This window comes from Pan paniscus, chromosome 6 (assembly GCF_029289425.2).
Source record: "Pan paniscus chromosome 6, NHGRI_mPanPan1-v2.0_pri, whole genome shotgun sequence".
Lineage (NCBI taxonomy): Eukaryota > Metazoa > Chordata > Mammalia > Primates > Hominidae > Pan > Pan paniscus.
In genome coordinates this window covers 57,839,331-57,859,068 of record NC_073255.2, presented here as the reverse complement: position 1 = coordinate 57,859,068, position 19,738 = coordinate 57,839,331, and positions in this window count along the sequence as shown.

The window sequence follows — 19,738 nt, the reverse complement described above, 5'->3', positions numbered from 1 at the left end:
ATGGGTATGCTGTATGCTGGGTCCTGTGAGTTCTGGACAATCACAGGATCTGAAGCTGGTCTTGGAGTTCCTGAACATATCTACATTCTAAGCTTTTATTGATTTTGTCTAGAACAACACCAGCTGTCTCACTATATCAAATTGCTACCTTCTACGCAGCTTTATTTTATGTTATTTCAACAATATATTTAATCCATTTGATTCTAGGATAGATATTTTTGCTTTTCTTCTAACTAGTTTGAGATAATAAATAAATAAATAAATAATAATAAATAAAGACACCTCTTAAAATCATAATTTATAAACCTGCGTATGAAAGAACGAATCTATAAGGCCCCTTTTTCAACAGTCTGGAAATATTGGGAATATTCTGTGTTGATCTTGTTGGGGGGGTGTCTTATCTTTTTTATTGCATAATATTAAAAGCATAAAATGTCAATTTAAATGTAAATATTTTCTTTGTACCTTATCTTACCCTATGGCATATTAAATGTTGACTGTTTGTATTGTTGTTGTTCTGTCAGTTGGAGTGCCTTGGCTGCAAGTAATAGATTACCTGAAGCAGAATTCAATGTCTTAAACAATGAAGAGTTTAATATCATGAACAACAAGACATTCTGGAAAATGTGATTCTAGGATCAGTTAATTAAGTACCACCCAACACCACCAAGGACCTAAGTGCCATTGATATTTCTGTTTTGTGTCCTCAGCAGTTGAAATGTGTCTTCAGTCTTGCCCTCTGATGACTGAAAGATCATTTCCACACCTCCAGGCATCTGATTCTCACAATCTCAATCAAAATACAAAAAGAACAGTATCTCCAAGCACAATTTTTTTTTTAATCAGGGAAAAGAATATTTTTCTTACACGAATACCTGAAGACATATATATATATATAATGTATAATTTTTATTTTTAAAAGACAGGGTATCTCTGTGTCACACAGGCTGTGTCATGATTATAGGTCATCATAGCCTCAAACTCCTAGGTTCAAGCAGTCCTCCTGCTTCAGTCTTCTGAGTAGCTGGGTTTACAGTCATGTGCCAACATGCCTGGCTAATTTTTGTATTTTTGTAGAAATGAGGTCTCACTATGTTGCCTAGGCTGGTCTTGAACTCCTATCTTCAGTGATCCTCCTGCCTTGGGCTCCCAAAGTGCTAGGATTACATGTGTGAGCCACTATGACTGGCCAACCTTTATATATTTTGTTGGCCACTGTGCTAATTACATTGACAAACCTTGGCAAAACCATTCTCTGTCAAGATAAAGAGAATTATCATAATTTTATTTAGACTGGGCAAAAACTACATATTGTGGCTAGGAAGGGACCAATGCCCATGAGTACATGAGAAGATGAACATTAGAAGAAAAGTTCCAACATCTGCAGGGAAGGAAGAGGAAGAATGGCAACAGGATAGACCATCAATTCTATCTGCCACTGAGCTTCCATCCAACAAGCTTCCTCTCCATTTCAGACCTTAACAGCATAGCATGTACAAGAAGTAACTACTCAGATATCAAACAGGAAAAGTTGTGAATAAATCATCTGTTGTTGTTTTTCTTAATTTTACCCAAACTGTTTACTTTTCATTGTTTTCATATTGAGTAAAATTGGATTTAAGGAACATGAGCATTTGCAATACCATTCACTCATTTTCTTTTTCTTGAAAGTCTCTTGTTTTTAAGATAATCCGCTTTAAATGTAATTTCATATGCATTCATCTAATTGCTGAAAATTTCAACTTCATCTACAATGCTGCTTGTTTCTTGGATCTTAGAGCAGTTTTTTCTGCTCTTCATGAAAACTGTCATCTGGAAAAACTAGATGTTCTCTCATCTGCTTCTGTTATTGACATTTACAACACTTTTCAATAGTTTATTGGATCCAAGAGGTCAAGGATCATACCATGTTCTTTCGTTGTACTTGCATCTGTTAAGAATTAGGTAAGAATTCAAAAAAACCTTTGACAGGGCATAATTTTTTTTATTTTTATTTTTATTTTTTTTTTGAGACAGAGTCTCACTCTGTTGCCCAGGGTGGAGTGCAGTGGCGCGATCTCTGCTCACTGCAACTCCACCTCCTGGGTTCACACCATTCTCCTGCCTCAGCCTCCTGAGTAGCTGGGACTACAGGCGCCTGCCATCACGCCCGGTTTATGTTTTGTATTTTTAGTAGAGACGGGGTTTCGCTGTGTTAGCCAGGAGAGTCTGGATATCCTGACCTCATGATCCGCCCGCCTTGGCCTCCCAAAGTGCTGGGATTATGGGCGTGAGCCACCGTGCCCAGCCGACAGGGCATAATACTTTTTATGATTTCTTCATTTTTTAGTTTTTTGGCTTTCCTATTTATAATTCAGAATATAGTATCATCTACTATAGTTATACCTATACTTTTCTGATAATATTTCCTAATTTATTTTTCAATTTTATAAACAATACTTTCATTTGATTCCAGTCCATAAACTATTTCTACAGAACAATTAATAATACTATTTCTATAAACGTCACGTGCTGTATACGTGGCATGGCATATACATACAGTTTTGTGTTTTATGTTTTGTTATATAACCTATATTGAGTTAAATTTTGTGGAGTGTGCAAGCTCTGTGTCTAGTTTCAATTTGTTTCTTTTTTAATATGTGGATGTTCTGTTGTTCTGGCACCATTGGTTAAAAAGACTTTCCTTTCTCTGTTGAACTGTCTTTCTTCCTTTGTCAAAGCTGAGTTGATTATATTTCTGTGGGTCAATTTCTGGGCTCTCTATTCTGTTCCATTGATCTATTTGTACTTGGTGTTTGTTTGTTTCCAATAACACACTGTCTTAATTATTGTAGCTTTGCAGTAAGTGTTGAAGTCCGGTAGTTTCAGTTCTCCAACTTTGTTATTCTGATTCAATGTTGTATTGGCTATTCTGAGTCTTTGGTGTCTCTATATAAACTTTAGAATCAGCCTGTCAGTATTCACAAAGTAACTTGCTAAGATTTTGATTGAGATTTTATTGGATCTATAAAGTTGGGAAGAACTGACAGATTGGCAATATTGAATCTTTCTATCCATGAGCATAGAATATCTCTTCATTTATTTAGTTCTTTGATTTATTTCATCAGATTTTTATAGTTTTCCTTGTGTTGATCTTGTATGTATTTCGTTAGATTTATAGCTAAGTATGTCATTTTTACTGTGCTAATGTAAATGGTATTGTGTTTTTAATCTGAAATTCCACTTGTTCATTGCTAGCATGTTGGAAAGCAATTGATCTGTGTATATTATATTAAACTTGTAAATGCAACTTTGCTATAGTCACTTATTAATTCCAGGAGGGTTTTTTTGTTGATTCTTTCATGTTTTCTGCATAGCTAATCATGCCATCTGCAAGTAGAACGGATTTATTTATTTCCTCCCAGTCTTTGTATTTATTTCCTTTTCTTGTCTCATCAGATTAGGTAGGATTCTTAGTACAATCTAGAAAAGGAGTGGTAAAAGGGTATATTTTTGCCTTCTTCCTGACCATAGTAGGAAAGCTTCAAGTTTCTCAGCATTGCAGTGTTAGCTGTATGTTTTTTGTAATTTTTTTACCAAGTCTAGGAAATTCCCCTTTGTTCCTAATTTGTTGAGATATCAAAATATATATATTTAATTTCAATAATGGTATCCTTATCTTTTTCTTGCTTACAGGAAAAATGTTTCAATATTTCTTGAGAATAAGGTAAGCTGTAGGTTTTGTAATAAACTTAAGACTCAAGAAGTTTTCTTATGGCTCTTTTAATAATAGAGCCGTATGGCTCTATTCTTACAATATGAATAGATATTCTTACAAATATGGCTCTTTTCTTACAATCATTCAAAGATGTTGAATTTTGTAAAAAAAAAAGTGTTTTTTAAACTTCTGAGATTTTTTCTTCTCTTTTGTTTACTGATAAATTTATTACTGATATTAATTTATTTTAGAATATAAAATAATCTTCACACTTCTGAAATGAATCTTATTTGGTCCTTTTATATATTGATGAATTCATTTTGAGAATATTTTACTGAGGCATTTTTGCATCTATGTTTAAAAATTTTGTATCCATGTTATTTTATCATAATGTCTTCATCAGATTTTGGTATCAAATATATGTTGGCCTCATTAAAAGAGTTGAGAAATGTTTTTGCTTTATTCTCTAGAAGAGTTTGAGCAATATTTCTGTAATTACCTTCATAAACATTTATTTAAAATTCACTAATTAATTTATTTTAGAGAAGGTCTTTAAAATGACATGATCAAATTTTTAATTTGGTTCTCCCACATCATTGATAAGTTAGATTTTTTAACATATTGGTTAATTTTATCATACTTGTCAAACAATAGATCATAACATAGTCAATATTTTTACAAATAAGTAAATTAGTTCATAATATAATCTTAATATATACTAAATCTGAAATGATGTAGCCTTTATCATTACTGATATTGGTTTCACAAATTACTCCTTCCTCTTTGTTCTGATTGACTTCTTGGATGGTTAGAGTTTGTTTAAAAAATGTTTGAGTTTGGCAGCATTTTAAAAACAATTTGAAGTGCACTTAATTCTTAGAATTTTATAGAACTTTCACTATCTTTTCATCATGAGCATTCATTTTGTTTAACCTGATGCCAGTCTAAATTTTTTTCCCTTGCAGGAGAGTTACAGTTTCTTCGTCCATGCCTAAATAATTACTTATCTTCAAATTCCAGTAATTAACCATTATATATATCACCTTTTGATAAGTGAATTCTGTCTTTATTGAATGGGAAATACCCCATATTTTATATGTAACTATGCATTGCTTTCATTTTCAAAATCCCCTATATTTTTAATATTCTCTATTGTGTGTCATCAATTTTTCTTGCACTTTGCATTATTATTTTTCCTAATTTCTATAATCTTTTTTCATGAATGTTTTAATGTCTTGTATTTTAACTGTGTGAAGTGAACTGTATGTCAACTGAATGTCATCTGATAATTTAGTGAAGATGTCTGTTCATTCAAAGCTACTGAAAATTTTCACAAAGTGTTTGGTCTGAATTCTGCTTTAATATGCAAAACTCCTTACTGGCAGAGGGATCCTACACTCTTTCCATGCAACAATCCAGCAGAATTCTGAGACAAAGTCCTCACTAGACGAATGTCTTCACTAGAGTGAGACAACAAAGGCAGGTGACAGATTCTCAGCATATTGAATGCTCTGATACCTTAAGTCTCATATCTTTCTGGGATCTGGAAGCCACTCAGTTTTATGAAGAATATAATTACTATAATGTGATTTAATAGCTTTAGTTTAGAAGAGAATGATAAGTGAATTGTCAGATTTGCACATTTTTCCTTAAAAAATTGCTATATTTTCTCTGACTTTGGGGAAAAATTAATGTGCAGGAACTACTAATAATTATTGTTTGGGCCGGGTGCAGTGGCTCTCACCTGTAATCCCAGCACTTTGGGAGGCCAAGGTGGGCAGATCACCTGAGGTCAGGAGTTCGAGACCAGCCTGACCAACATGGTGAAACCCTGTCTCTACTGAAAATACAAAATTAGCCGGGCGTGGTGGCACATGCCTGTAATCCCAGCTACTCGGGAGGCTGAGGCAGGAGAATTGCTTGAACTCGGGAGGCAGATGTTGTGTTGAGCTGAGATCATGCCATTGCACTCTAGCCTGGGAAACAAGAGTGAAACTCCACCTCAAAAAAAAAGAAATTAGCAAAATATAATTTTAAATTGTGCAATATTCCAGAGATAGTTTTTTATTACCTATTAGAATGTTCCCAGAGAAATAATAATGTAGGCAAGTCAACTAAAGACGAACACCTTATTCCTCTCTCTACCTCCTGTAACCCCTGACACCATGTTCTCTGTGGGCCCATCTCAAAGTTATTTGGGGTTAAGACACATGGGGTGGAAGTGCTTCTGAGAGTTTAGCTTTGCTCCATGAATATGGCCTGGAGTTGGGAGTGGAAGGCACAGACGGCAGGTCTGCCACTACACACACCTAGCCTTTCATGTTGGTCATATGGACACTCAGCTTACCTCATCTCATAAGCCAGGCAATACAACTCAGGGCCAGAAGCAGAAAAGTTACACTGCAAGATCTAGAACTAACAGCACATAATTTCACCACCAAAGTTCATCTTCCAAAAACTGACCGGATTATAATAGCAACCTACTTTGGCATCAGGAGTGAGAAATGAGATAAGAAAACATTAATACTACTATTGATAAATTTTGTGTGTTCCTTTTCCAGAAAACATCAATAAATATCCATTCTTTGTTCTTTTGATGCTTGAAGGTGGGAAAAACTGAAAAAGATTATGTAAACTGCTGGGCAGAGATGCATTCAAAACACTTCCTCACACTTCTATATCTGTCACTCTTAATGTCTGAAATGCATTCTCTTCCATCCCTTCCCATAATTCTACTTGAATTTTAGTTTCCTGCTGCTCATTCTGACAATCCTTTTAAATATCTCTTCTGGATCTTTTGTAGTCTGTAAGTAAAGTCTCCCTACTCTTCAACAATTTTCAGTCAATGAATTCACTTCATATTGATTGACTACCTATTATGCCAGTATCCAGGAATCTCCAACCATATTCTTGGCTTAACTAATATAATTCTCTCTGGTAACACTTTTACATGTTGTATATACCATTGGATGCCTTTCTTTTAGTTCTAATTGCTACTGTTATATCATTACTCTTCTATCAAATAGCTTCATTCATTTGTAGGTAGCTAGGAATTTTTTTTTCTTTATTTTGCTGCTGACACATCTGGAAATGGTTCTGAAAAAATGTGTTTATTTTTTAATTTATATGTTACACATTCAACATTTGTAAAAGATTAGTTGTGCTTGTTTATATGATGTATTGTGAATGTAAAATCACAGTATTGACAAAGAAATAGTCATCTGCTTGTTTTTTAACTATGAATATAGAATTTTGCCATGTTTAATTTAGGATCTTAGGAAAGGCACAAAATGTAAATAAATACTTTATGACTTCCAAGACTTTCAGGTCTGGGGGTACCTGGCATATCTGGAAACCACACACATGGAGATTAAGGAGTGCAGACAGAGAGAAAGAGAAAGGGACCAGTGAGCCAAGGTCCTTATTGGATCTAGGGCTGTATCCAAGAAGGTTTCCCACAGGGATTTTAATTGGTGGGTTTCAAGCACACAGGCTTAAGTTTAGGAGGTCACCCCATGATGGAGAGGCAGTCACTGTGTCATATCTCTACAGGCCATGTCAGGTGTGAGGGTCGGTGGGCGAGTTAAGCAGGCTGCATCTCCCATAGGATGGTGGTCACCAGAGGGCAGTTGTATAAGGCAGACAGCTGCATCAACCCCACTGAGGACCTGGGGGCAGGGCAATGTCGAATTAGAAACTGTGTCAAGGGTGACTGAGCCCTGCTTCTCGTGTGAGAGAGTCATTCATATTCAAAATGAATGCTGAGGCAACTTAAAATTATAAAAATTCACTAAATGCCAGGTGTGTATTTAATGCAGAAATGTATTACATAGACTTGATATAAAATAGCTAGAATTTAATCTCTAAGCTTCCTAGGACAAATATTAGTATTTTTCATTAAAAGAATAATTTCAGTTTGCAATGTAATAAAGTTCACACATAAGTAGAACACATACAGTTACTTAAATATAAGTGGAGGCATTACAAAATCAACTGTCAACATACAAAAAGTTCTGAATTATTTGGTTTGGGCTAAAAAATATAAAAGTGTTACTTTTGTATTTTGAATTATTTAAAATAATAAATATTATAAAAATAGCTAGCGACTTTACCATTATAAAACTAAAATTATTATACAGTACTTGTACACTACACTACTTCTCGATGGTATAAGAAAAGAGAAGTACTTTTAAGTTCTTAGAAAAAGAATGCTGTAGAAATACAAAGTAATACAATTATATTATGAACCAAATGCCAACATCATTAATCACTGCAAATGAAATAATCACACTGACAATTAGAGTATTATTTTGGAGCCAAAGACCTTTTGTTATCCTAAGCTACAGCAATTTATAATTATTAATGAATCTAGTGTTCACAGAAAATATTACCCATCTAAATATGAAAAGTAGCATATTATACTAAAGAGCAAACTATGTAATTAGTGTATTAAAGCCTTATTATACCACGTGAATTACTCTGTTGTCTCATTTAGTGAACTGATATTTCTACTTATATTTTATTAAGACATTTCAAAAGAATATGCTAGGCAGAATGCTGTATCATCATCCATATTTCAATATGTTTTGTAACTTTATTAGTGACAAAAATAGTCTCATTATTTTCATTCGGAATACTCATGTTTTCAAATGACTAATTGAAAAGATAATACAACATTTAAAGACTCAACAGATGTTTTGTTTATTAGAAATATTATGGGGCCGGGCACAGTGGTTCACGCCTGTAATCCCAGCACGTTGGGAGGCCGAGGCAGGCGGATCACCTGAGGTCAGGAGTTCGAGACCAGCCTGGCCAACATGGTGAAAACCCCTCTACTGAAAATACAAAAATTAGCCGGGCGTGGTGGCGGGCCCCTGAAGTCCAAGCTACTTGGCGGGCTGAGGCGGGAGAATCGCTTGAACCCCATGAGGAGGAGGTTGCAGTGAGCAGAGATCGCGCCACTGCACTCCGACCTGGGTGACAGTGTGAGACCCTGCCTCTAAATAAATAAATAAGTAAATAAGAAATATTAGGAAACTATTTTGAAGTGGAAAGTGAAGAGGGATGTGAACACAGAAACAGGGACAAATGACCGCGACGACTAAGTTCCCTGTTTTGAGTGCAGTCAATGAGAGTCTATGCTGATAACACTCTGCAGTGAGCACGTCCCTCAACAAGAACCACAAAGAACGATGGTGCTAGCTGAACTCAGCCAGCAAGAATAACATCTAAAAGCACGTTTATATCTTCACAATGTGAAGCAAGAGGTCATACAGTGTCCAAGCACATAAAATCCAATTCCAGGAGAAATAAAATAATAAAAAAAGCATTCTATTAGCTAATATTCTTTTTTTTTTTTGAAACGGAGTCTTGCTGCCACCCAGGCTGGAGTGAGGTGGCGCTATCTTGGCTCACTGCAACCTCCGCCTCCAGGGTTCAAGCCTTTCTCCTGTCTCAGCCTCCTAAGTAACTGGAATTACAGGCACCCGCCACCACGCCGGGCTAATTTTTGTATTTTTTGTAGACACGGGGTTTTGCCACATTGGTCAGGCTGATCTCAAACTCCTGACCTCAGGTAATCCTCCAGCCTTGGTCTCCCAAAGTGCTGGGATTACAGGTGTGAGCCACCACGCAGCCAGCTAATATTCTATATTATGATTTACTTACAACTTTGATCAATACTTGAATGACCATAGGACAAGGGAGAAAATAATTAACTTTAGGCAATTAGCCCAATTATCAGAAGATAATTTACTCCCTTATAGAAAAAACTTGGCACTTTACCATTCTATGGGCTATTCCCCCAGCTCAGAGATGCATCTGAGATCTGTAAACCTTCAGTGCAGATTGCTTGTCACACATTTGAAAATGAGATAGAAATTTTAAACATTTTAATTAAAAAAAATGAGTCAAGTGCCTTTTCTCAATGGATAATACAAACTTTGCTTTGACCTCCAATATTTCCCATTATATGTGCCTTATTTGCAACAAAAAAAAGTAATATTTCGCTTTGAGAAAATATGTTACCCTGCATGGAGTCCCTCTCCTTAGCTCAAAAATAGCTTGGTTATCAAATGAGGAAACAAAACACCAAATAGTAAGAATTACAGAGTAGTCAGAGCTTCTTCAAATTTGTACAAGGACGTAAGTAATCAAACCTCTGCTTACCTCTCCAACTTCAGTTGCTTTGGCCTACTTTCTCTTTTTCTCCAGGCTCCCCAATACTGCATTTATTGTAGTTCCTCACTGCACACCATAAGATTGTGTTTCACTGATGGTGTAAATTTGCTAATTGAAACGCACACTTTATTCTGGCTTATTCTTTCAATTCTGCTGGAATCAGCCTAAGGATGTCTCAACTTCACTGTGACGCTTTTCCTGCCCCCATTTTCAACTCTAATTCAGCGTCCTGCATCTAAGATCGCATTCAGGAAACCCCAAAAAATGTATCTATCACTGGACACCAGATGTAGCAAGCAAAGGGCTGTCTACACCCTTTGTGATAGAAGAGAGGAGTTTTCTTAGGATGCACTGGGTCTAGCTCTTTGCCCAAAGCCTAAGTGAGCAGAAACTTCAGGACATAAGCATTGAAATGTCCAGTCGGGGTAGAGGGGATCTGGTAGGGGTCCCCAGTCAAGCTAAGAGACATGATATAATAGTTATGATAGTATCTACCATTTAGGGGGAATGCATTCTTAATGTTCCAGACACAGTGAGGAAGCAATACTGATTATCCTTACATGACAGAAAGTCTTCCCTAAGCAGGAAGGTCATAGCGTGTACAGAGTCAGAGAGTGAGGATCTGCTAATGTCCAAGCTTGTGCATTTTATATGCCTCTTCTCCGCCAGTTCCGTGTTCATCAATGATGTGATTGTACCTAATTCAAATCCACTGAACAAGGTTGTCCATCATTTCTTTTCCCTAACGAATGACAGACTTTAAAGAACTTTTACTTTAATTTAGGTGGTTGGTTTTTAACTTTTCATTAAGTTAAATACACACTGTATAGAACGTGTGTGTGTGGGTGTGTGTGTACATAACACATATATACACATGTATATATACAAAAACATATTTATATATATAATTTCTTAGTTGCTTTTTGAAGGCTTATATAGGTTTGAAGAATAGGTGGAAAATTGAGTTTATTTTCCCCATGAACTAATTTTTTACTCTATTAGTAATATTTAAAGAATATTAAAAGTGAATTTTGTTTGCCTAGTTTACTTTCCTAGTCTTTATTCCCAGTGAAAATAGAGAGAATGAAGTAATTAAAATAGATAATGAATAAATAGGTATTGCATCTTCAGCAATCTGCCAATGCCTTGTATCTGAGGAAAAATGTATATCGTGTGACCTAAGATTGTATTGTATGCAGAAAAAGGTTTCTTCCCTTGAAGGGAAGAGAAACTGAAAACTCTGCTCTGCTTTCCCCAGAAGTGTGTATTCACTCCCTCTCCCATCCTTGATTTTTTACCTAAATTTATGTTGGTTGACATTAACTAACGCCCAGGAGTGACTTTAAGCAAAAGAAGAAAATATTTTATTTTTACTTATTTTTTTTTTTATTGAGAAAGAGTCTCACTCTGTGGCACAGGCTGGAGTGCAGTGGTGTGATCTTAGCTGTCTGCAGCCTCCACCTCCCAGGTTCAAGCGATTCTCCTGCCTCAGCCTCCCCAGTAGCTGGAATTACAGGCATCCACTACCACACCTGGCTAATTTTGTATTTTTAGTAGCAATGGGGTTCGCCATGTTGGCCAGGCTGGTTTTGAACTCCTGACCTCAAGTGATCTGCCTGCCTCGACCTTCCAAAGTGCTAGGATTACAGGCGTGAGCCACTGCATCTGGCCATAAGAAAATATTTTAAAGCATTTGCTACACTTGAAGTTCCCTGGTAAAGGCTTTGTCTTCTAGGACCTGAAGAGCAATTGAGAATTAACACAGCTGCTCATTCTGCCGGTTTTCACTGTTTCTCTGTGTCATTCCCCTGCATCTCTGCACAAACATGCTCATCAACACACACAGCCCCAAACACCCTTCAAATCACAGGAGCCTCAGCTGGCAAAGTCAAATAGACATAGCAAGTATCTTCTCTAAGTACCTATCTTCTATGTCTCAATTGAAAATGTAGACAGAAAAATTAGGCTAAAAAATCAATGGACTCTCCACAAGTCAAATATTTGATTCTGAACTAGCCATCCTTATCCAGCCAGAAGCTGGGGTGACCCGTGCAAGGAGGAAAGGCCATGTGGGGATACAGGGAAGGGGGGCGTTGGCAAGCCAAGGAGAGAGGCACAGGAGAACTCAGCCTGCTGACATCTTGGACTTGAACTTCCCGCCTGCAGATCTGAGATAAAAATAAATCTCTGTCGTTTAAGCTCCCCAGTCTGTTATTTTGTGATGGCCACCCTAGCTGACTCACACATACATACATACAGATGCATGTGTGTGTGGCGGGGGAGGGTGTTTGATAGAAGGTCATAGATAAATTTTATAAGAGGAAGGTAAAGATTTTTTTTTTCTAGAAGATGTTGCCATTTCTTCATTTGTTGCTTCTTTTTACACTCTGTCTTCCCGCTTTCCTGTTGTTTTCTTTGTAGGAAATGATGTTGACCTTTCTTAATTCTGAAATATATCCAGCCCCTACCTTCTGTATTCTAGCTCCACATTTACAACAATATTTCTAGCATTCATAGCAAGTTACATCACTTAAACTCAAACACACTTTATCTAAAACTATTAGTTTATACTCTTAACAAACCTTTTTTTCTCCCCCCTTAAACTCTGCCACCATAAAGTAGAGCAGGACACATTTGTGGCAGCACTTTTTTTTTTTTTTTTTGAGACGAAGTGTCATCACCCAGGCTGGAGTGCAGTGCGGTGATCTCAGCTCACTGCAGCCTCTGCCTCCCAGTTCACACTATTCTCCTGCCTCAGCCTCCCAAGTAGCTGGTACTACAGCTGCCCACCACCACACCCAGCTAATTTTTGTAGTTTTAGTAGAAGCAGGGTTTCTCCATGTTGGCGAGGCTGGTCTCGAACTCCTGACCTTAACTGATCCGCCACCCTTGGCCTCCCAAAATGCTGGGATTACAGGCATCAGCTGCCACACCCGGTCCCTGAGGAGCCATTTTTGAGTCCTTGTTCTCTCCTTATTCTCTGCTGTCTCTGCTGAATCTCCTTGCCCTAGACAATCAGGCATTAAACAACCTTGCTTATTTTCTCTTTATATGTGTTTCCATTCAGGTCTCACATCCAGTTGCCTTTATTGTATCAGTAAAGTGAATAATGAGCAGCCGAGTATTATTGTTCAATAACAGAATTTACAATGTATGTGTGGGTATTTGTAAACATTTACAGGGTCTGACGAAAATGAATTTGCAGGACCAATTACTGTTGACTCATTTATTATGCAAATATTAAAGTAACTATTAGTAACTATTGACAATTGACAAGCAATTTCTAGCTCATTTCTTCTGAGCAGCTAACAGTTTCAAAGGAAGAATTTATAACTCACTAAGAGAAAACAAACAATATTTTAAAAATAATACTAAAATGTAACACCTGCATTAAAATTACCTCTGTTTTTTTCTACGAGATTCTACTATAAGATGGAATTATTGCAATGATGATATATCATTAAGTCTTTCAGATAGGCTGAGTAGGGTGGCTCACATCTTCAATGTGAGCACTTTGGGAGACTGAGGTGGGAGCGTTGCTTGAGCTCAGGAGTTTGAGGCCAATCTGTGCAACGTAGCAAGATCTCCCCTCTACTAAAAATAATTTTTTAAAAATTAGCTGGGAGTGGTGGTGTGAACCTGTAATCCCAGCTACTCTGGAGGCTGAGATGGGAAGATTCCTTGGGCCAGGGAGGTTGAGGCTACAGCAATTTGTGATCAGGTTACTGCACTCCAGCCTGGGCGACAGATCTAGACTCTGTCCAAAAAAAAAAGAAAGAAAGAAAGGAAGAAAAAAGGAAAGAAGGAGGAAGGAAGGGAGGGAGGGAGGGAGAGAGAGAGAGAGAGAGAGAGAGAAATAAATAAAAAGAAAGAAAAGAGAAGAGAAAGAATGGAAGGCAGAAAGAGAGAGAGAAAGAAAGAAAGAAAGAGAGAGATGAAGGAAGGAAGTAAGGAAGGAAAAGAAAAAGAGAGAAAAGAATGTTGTATAAGGTGGAAAAGTGGCTTTCAACAAATATGGCAGCAAGTTCAGCACCTGAGAAAATATCTGATTCTGAACTACCCAGAGTATCCTAAAAGTTCTGACTATCCTCAGTAGATGGTGGGTGTGCTAGTATTTGTAGGAGGTTTTTGTTGTGGGAGGAGGTGAGATGAAGAGACACTCAAGAAAGAAATGAGAGAATCCAGAAGAATGGGATTATAGGAATATAGGGAAGGAAAGTTTAGGGATTGAAGAGCGTAGGGAAGGAGAAACCTTCTCTCCTCACCCATCACCAAGTTCAGAGCTGAAGCCTCTAAAACAAAAGACAAACTGACAAGAGAAAAGCATACACATTTATTTAATAGAAATTAAAAGTTTTATGTTAAACAGGAGCCTGCAGGAGTGAAGAAGACCCAAAGAAACCAGCAAACTTTTACATTATTCTTCTCAGGTTTGATGAAGAGTGAACAGTCCTGGAGATATATAATTAAGGACAAAGGGTCTGATCTAATGGTGATATATGGAGGGGACAGCAAGGCTTGTATGTTCAGATTCTTCTCTGTGTCCCTGTGTCTTCAGAGATAAAGATGTCCCTTTCTTTCGGGAATGGGGGCACCTCTCAAATGATGGTTGTATGGCCTACTTCATGGGAGAAGGACAAGGGAAAGAAGAAAGTCGCCTTCTGCTTCTACTGTTTTCTCAAATGCCAGGGTGCCATATTTTGGGGTAGCACGTCCTAAATCCCAACAGATCCTATCACCTAAAATATATTGTGCTTTTGGATTTGTTGAACCTTATAACTATCAGGGAATAAATTATTTGTATCCTGTGATTTCTGAATCTCAAGTAAATGTGTAACCTCTCATGCCCAACATGAATAAATAAATGAACATGAGCAAATACATCAGTAGAGAATCCAACATGTTTCCTATGGCTATTGTACCAAATTACCACAAACTTAGCTTAAGACAACACCAATTTCTTTTCCTACAATCCTGGAAGTGAGAAGTGTGACATGGGCCCCACTGGCCAGAGCTGCCCTCCTCGTGGAGCCTTGGGAGGATCCTTGCCTTGCCTTTTCCAGCCCCGAGAGGCTGTCTGCATTCCTTGGCTTGTGGCCTTCTTCCATCTTGGAGGCCAGCAGTGGCCAGAGGAGGCCTTCTCTGATTTGGACCTCCTTCCTCATTTAAGGATGCTGGTGATTTTACTGGGCCTACTGAGAAAGTCCAACGGCCTCGCCTTATCCTAAGGTTGGCTGATTAGGTAAGTCACAACATTAATTCCCACTTGCCACATAACACATCCGTAGGCTCTGAGAAGTACGACATGGACATCACTGGGGAACATTATTCTATCTACAACAGTGGACTTCACTGATTTTTATTGACTGCAGTATCGGGTCATTCTGTTCTTATTCTTGAAATTCATTCTGCTATTACTGTTTTTTTTTGGTGTTGTTTGTTTGTTTGTTTTTGTTTTGAGACAGAGTCTCGCTCTGTCACCAAGTTGGAGTGCAGTGGCGTGATCTCGGCTCATTGTAACTGCTGCCTCCCGGGTTCAAGTGATTCTCCTGCCTCAGCCTCCGGGGTAGCTGAGACTACAGGTGCCCACTACCACGCCCAGTTAATTTTTGTATTTTTAGTAGAGTGGGGGTTTCACCATATTGGCCAGGATGGTCTCGATCTCCTGACCTCGTGATCTGCCCGCCTAGGCCTCCCAAAGTGCTGGGACTACAAGCGTGAGCCACCACGCCCTACCTGTTGTCACTGTTTTTTAGTATATATCCACTCATTATTTTCTAACTCAACTGGTGAATCTCAGACGACTGACACCTGAACTTGGCAGGTTATCCCACATTTTCCCCTTATAAATGAACCATGTTTTGAAAGTAGACACAGCCAGGGATTCTGAGGTGGGAGACAGGAGAACACATTTCACAGGACACTGGTGTTCACCACAGTATCATTAATGAATTCAGATAACTCTATAAGGAAGAGAAGAGGAAAGAGAAAGCTTAAATTGAATTTCTCTAATTACATGCAAATTAGATCATGTGGGAAAGTTTGAGTTTAATGAGTGCAAATTGATCCTGAGGGCATCCCAGGCAATTCCCCATTCACAAGGACCAAGCGAGGGGAGCCAAACAACAGCTCTCAAGAATAGGGCAGTGGGTCCCAGGCCTGCGGGAAGAGCTGGTGCAAGCCCTTGTGAAAACACCTCTTGCCGAATAGAAGTACACAGCCCCATTCATGAGCATCTCTTGAAACACTCAACTGCCCAGTCAAGGAAGACCTGTCATAGATTTAGAGTAAGAGTCTGAGAAGGAAAAGTAAAATCCTAAGCCCCTCAACCAAACGAATGGACCCTAACTTGGCACAGGGGACCCCAGAAAAACATTACAGACTGAGTTCCCAGCCTTGACGGGACAGGAGGTTGAACGCGTCTCATTCTACCCGCTTCCCTTTTGCTGTTCAGACACAACAACTGACCAGCATTAGTGTTAAAATAGAGGTCATAAGGCTGACAGGATAGACTCTTTGTGGCAATAAGATACCAAATTATAAACAGAATCTAAGACCATGCCAGGCAAGGGTTAAGTCACTCACCTCTACACTTAAAAGAATAAACCCTGTTCTAACTGCCACGAGGTTTTTGTTCTTCTTGTGGAACCAAACAACAAGCAGTGGCCTGAAATAAGTGCTATTTAAACAATTGCAGTTCATCCACTGCCAGCTGCTGACTGACTGACTGACTTGCAGCCCTTGTTCCACAGGCTTACCACAGCTTTGATTGGATAAGGAGCTGATTTCAGTAGCTTTCTCCTGGTAAGAGACCACTGACCATGGACTGGTTCTGGATGGTTTACAGAGGCTGCACACTGGGTGTCTTCATGTCCCCACTTTCCCTTTTGATGTGTGGGCCTGATTGCAATACATTTGAACAGTAAGTCTGCACAGCCAACTGAACACGGATCATGTATTGCATGCATGCTTGTTCAATATGCATGTATCAGGGCCATCTCCATGAGTATTCATGGCTCCTCCTGTCATCTGTTGAATATGTACGTTTCGCAACCAGTTCAGCATAAATTCCTGTTCTGCCCTCCCCTCCCTTGAAGCACCTGCTAACACACCATGCCACAGGCTAAGCCTCCCAGCCTGTCAGGATGTCCTCCCTGCAGGCTGTACACCTTTCTAGGAAATAAAAATCTCCTTTGCAAATTTATAAATTGTGGGATTTTTCACTTGACAAGTCTAAGTCCTCCAGTGTACCCAGCTCAAGTTGGACGTAGGTGGAGTCTGCAAGGAACGCAGGGGGAGAAGGACTGCCCACAGGAAACTGATGACTTCAGAACACACCTACTGGCACTCAGTGTTCATGACCTTTCAGTCCCACAGTCTCCTCTGGCCTGAATTCTTATCCGTACACTGGAATTATTTTCCAAAACCTCTAGTATGATTCTCAGGAAATCTATCCTCTGTACTGCTTCCAAGGAGGCATTGCATGACGGCTTATTCTCCACTTTTAAATGCTTCACTGGGTTCTCAGAGCTTCTAGGGTAAAATTCCAAGTCCATGTTTTGGCTCATAAAGCTTTTCATGAATTGGCATTTGCCCTCTTGGATGGCTTGAGCCCCACTCTATAACTGCCACTTTACTTTCTTCTTTGTAAATTGTGAGCATGCTATGCTGTGCCTCTGCACATGAGCCTAAACCTGGGTGTCTATGTGCATCCTCTTGCCCCAAATGAACTTGCTTTTATATTTATGTAACTAACACACAGCCTTCAAACTTCAGCTCCAATACTACCTCTTATTGGAGATTTTTGATTGAGAGACTCCTTAAGTGCTTTCACGTGCTCCCTTTGCAAGTGCCTCTCACTTAGAATTCTATGCTTTTATTGCTGGTGGATCTCCCTAACATTCTTAAGAGGGCAGAGGACGTGCCTTCTATGTCTTTGCATTGCCAGTGGATTGCACAGTTGTTGTCACTTTGTGGACACAGAAATACCTACAGATTGACACAGGCAAGTGCTGCATTTGAAGGGAGAATTTTTCATTTCTTCTTATTTAAATAATCTCTACTTCAATTCTGCATACCTCTGGTCCCTCCTTCATAAACTGGTACTGAAAATATCAAATTTATCTCTAGGACTGTTGAGGTGTAATGGTGCCAATAATAATACTAACAAAAGTGTTACATAAACTATACATTTGTAAAGGCTCCTACTAAAAATAATATACAATTATTTTTAATCTCTCCTAGTTGCACATTATTAATAAAATTAATTTTACAGTTACACTCTAACCTATGCTATCAGGTCATGACAGGGTTGGTTCTGTTAAAGAAAAATATTATTCAATGATACTGGTTATGTACAATAGAGGAGGCTTTATTCAGGACTATTGCAATAGGTACAGTGATAGCACAGTGGGGTTTTGCAGTAGGGGAGATGGATTGGGTTCAACTCACAATGCAGCAAGGGCAAGTGTAAATTCATAGCCAAGGAGCATGATGTGGGCTCAATAGACAGAAAAATACTAAGAGGAAACAGCCAGGGTGTTACGTAGCTTTGAAATAATTCCAGACACATAGTTTGCTACATGAATGACATGTCTTATTATAGTAAGTACTTGGAACTTATTCCCTTTCCCTTGGAGAATGTGATGTCTTATCAGATTCTGTATGCAAGAACTTTGAGCAAACCCTCCCTCCCCTCAGGAATGTTATGTCACACCTTATCAGACTCTATATGTGAAATACTGACCTCAACTACTGGACTCCAAAATAGAACTACCAATTGATTCAGCATTCCACTACTGAGTACCTACTCAAAGGAAAAGAAATCATTGTATCAAAAAGATATATGCACTCGTATATTTATAGCAGCACTATAAATATACTTAGCTGCACCTACGTGTTCATAAACAGATGATCGGATAAAGAAAATGCAGTGTGTATATATATACACACACACCATGGAATGCTATTCAACTATAAAAAAGAATAAAATTATGGGTTTTTGTTGCAGCAACACGGATGGAACTGGAGACCATTATCTTAAATAAAACAAGTCAGACACAGAAAGACAAATGCTGCATGTTCTAACTCATAAGTGGGAGCTAAATAATGTGTACCTGTGCATATAGTGTGGGATTACAGATGCTGGAGACTCAGAGGGGCGGGGATGGGAGTGAGGGATGATAAGTTAATTACTGGGTACCATGCACATTATTCTAGTGATGAATACACTAACAGCCCCAACTTCACCACTATGCAATGTATTCATGTAGCAAAATTACGTTTGTGCCTCATAAATTTATACAATCCAAAATTTTAAAAATATACATAAACTGAAGAGAGTGACAGCCACTCTGAGAGCTTAAGTAAGGCAGGCTATCCTTTGTCGGCTGCCTCCAGAATGCCCAGACTTTAGACAGCAGCAGGCCTGGGAGCCTGCCTGCCAGCACCAGCACCTCTGTCTTACATGAGGGGCCTTCCGCATCACCAGGAATCTTTGCACAAAGACCTGCTTGTGTCGTCACTGAGCAACAGTATTTTAATGACTTTGAAGTTCACTCCCTATGTGGTTAATGCACCTCATCTCTAAAGGTATTCCCTGTGAAGTTTGTTCATGCTTTACTCCCCCTCTTTAATCATTGCAAACCTAAGAAAAATTCTCTTTGAATGAAAAGAAACTGTGTGACTCTTGAAATCATACTTTCCCCATCTCCTTGTTTTCACCGTACAGAACAAAGGATAAGGAGGATTCTACTTATCTGACCTAACAGGACTCCTGCTGAAGGTAGGCCAGGGTGATCAGACATCACCTGGGGGAGGATGAGGAAACCCATCAAATATCGGAGGGAGTAATCAGATATT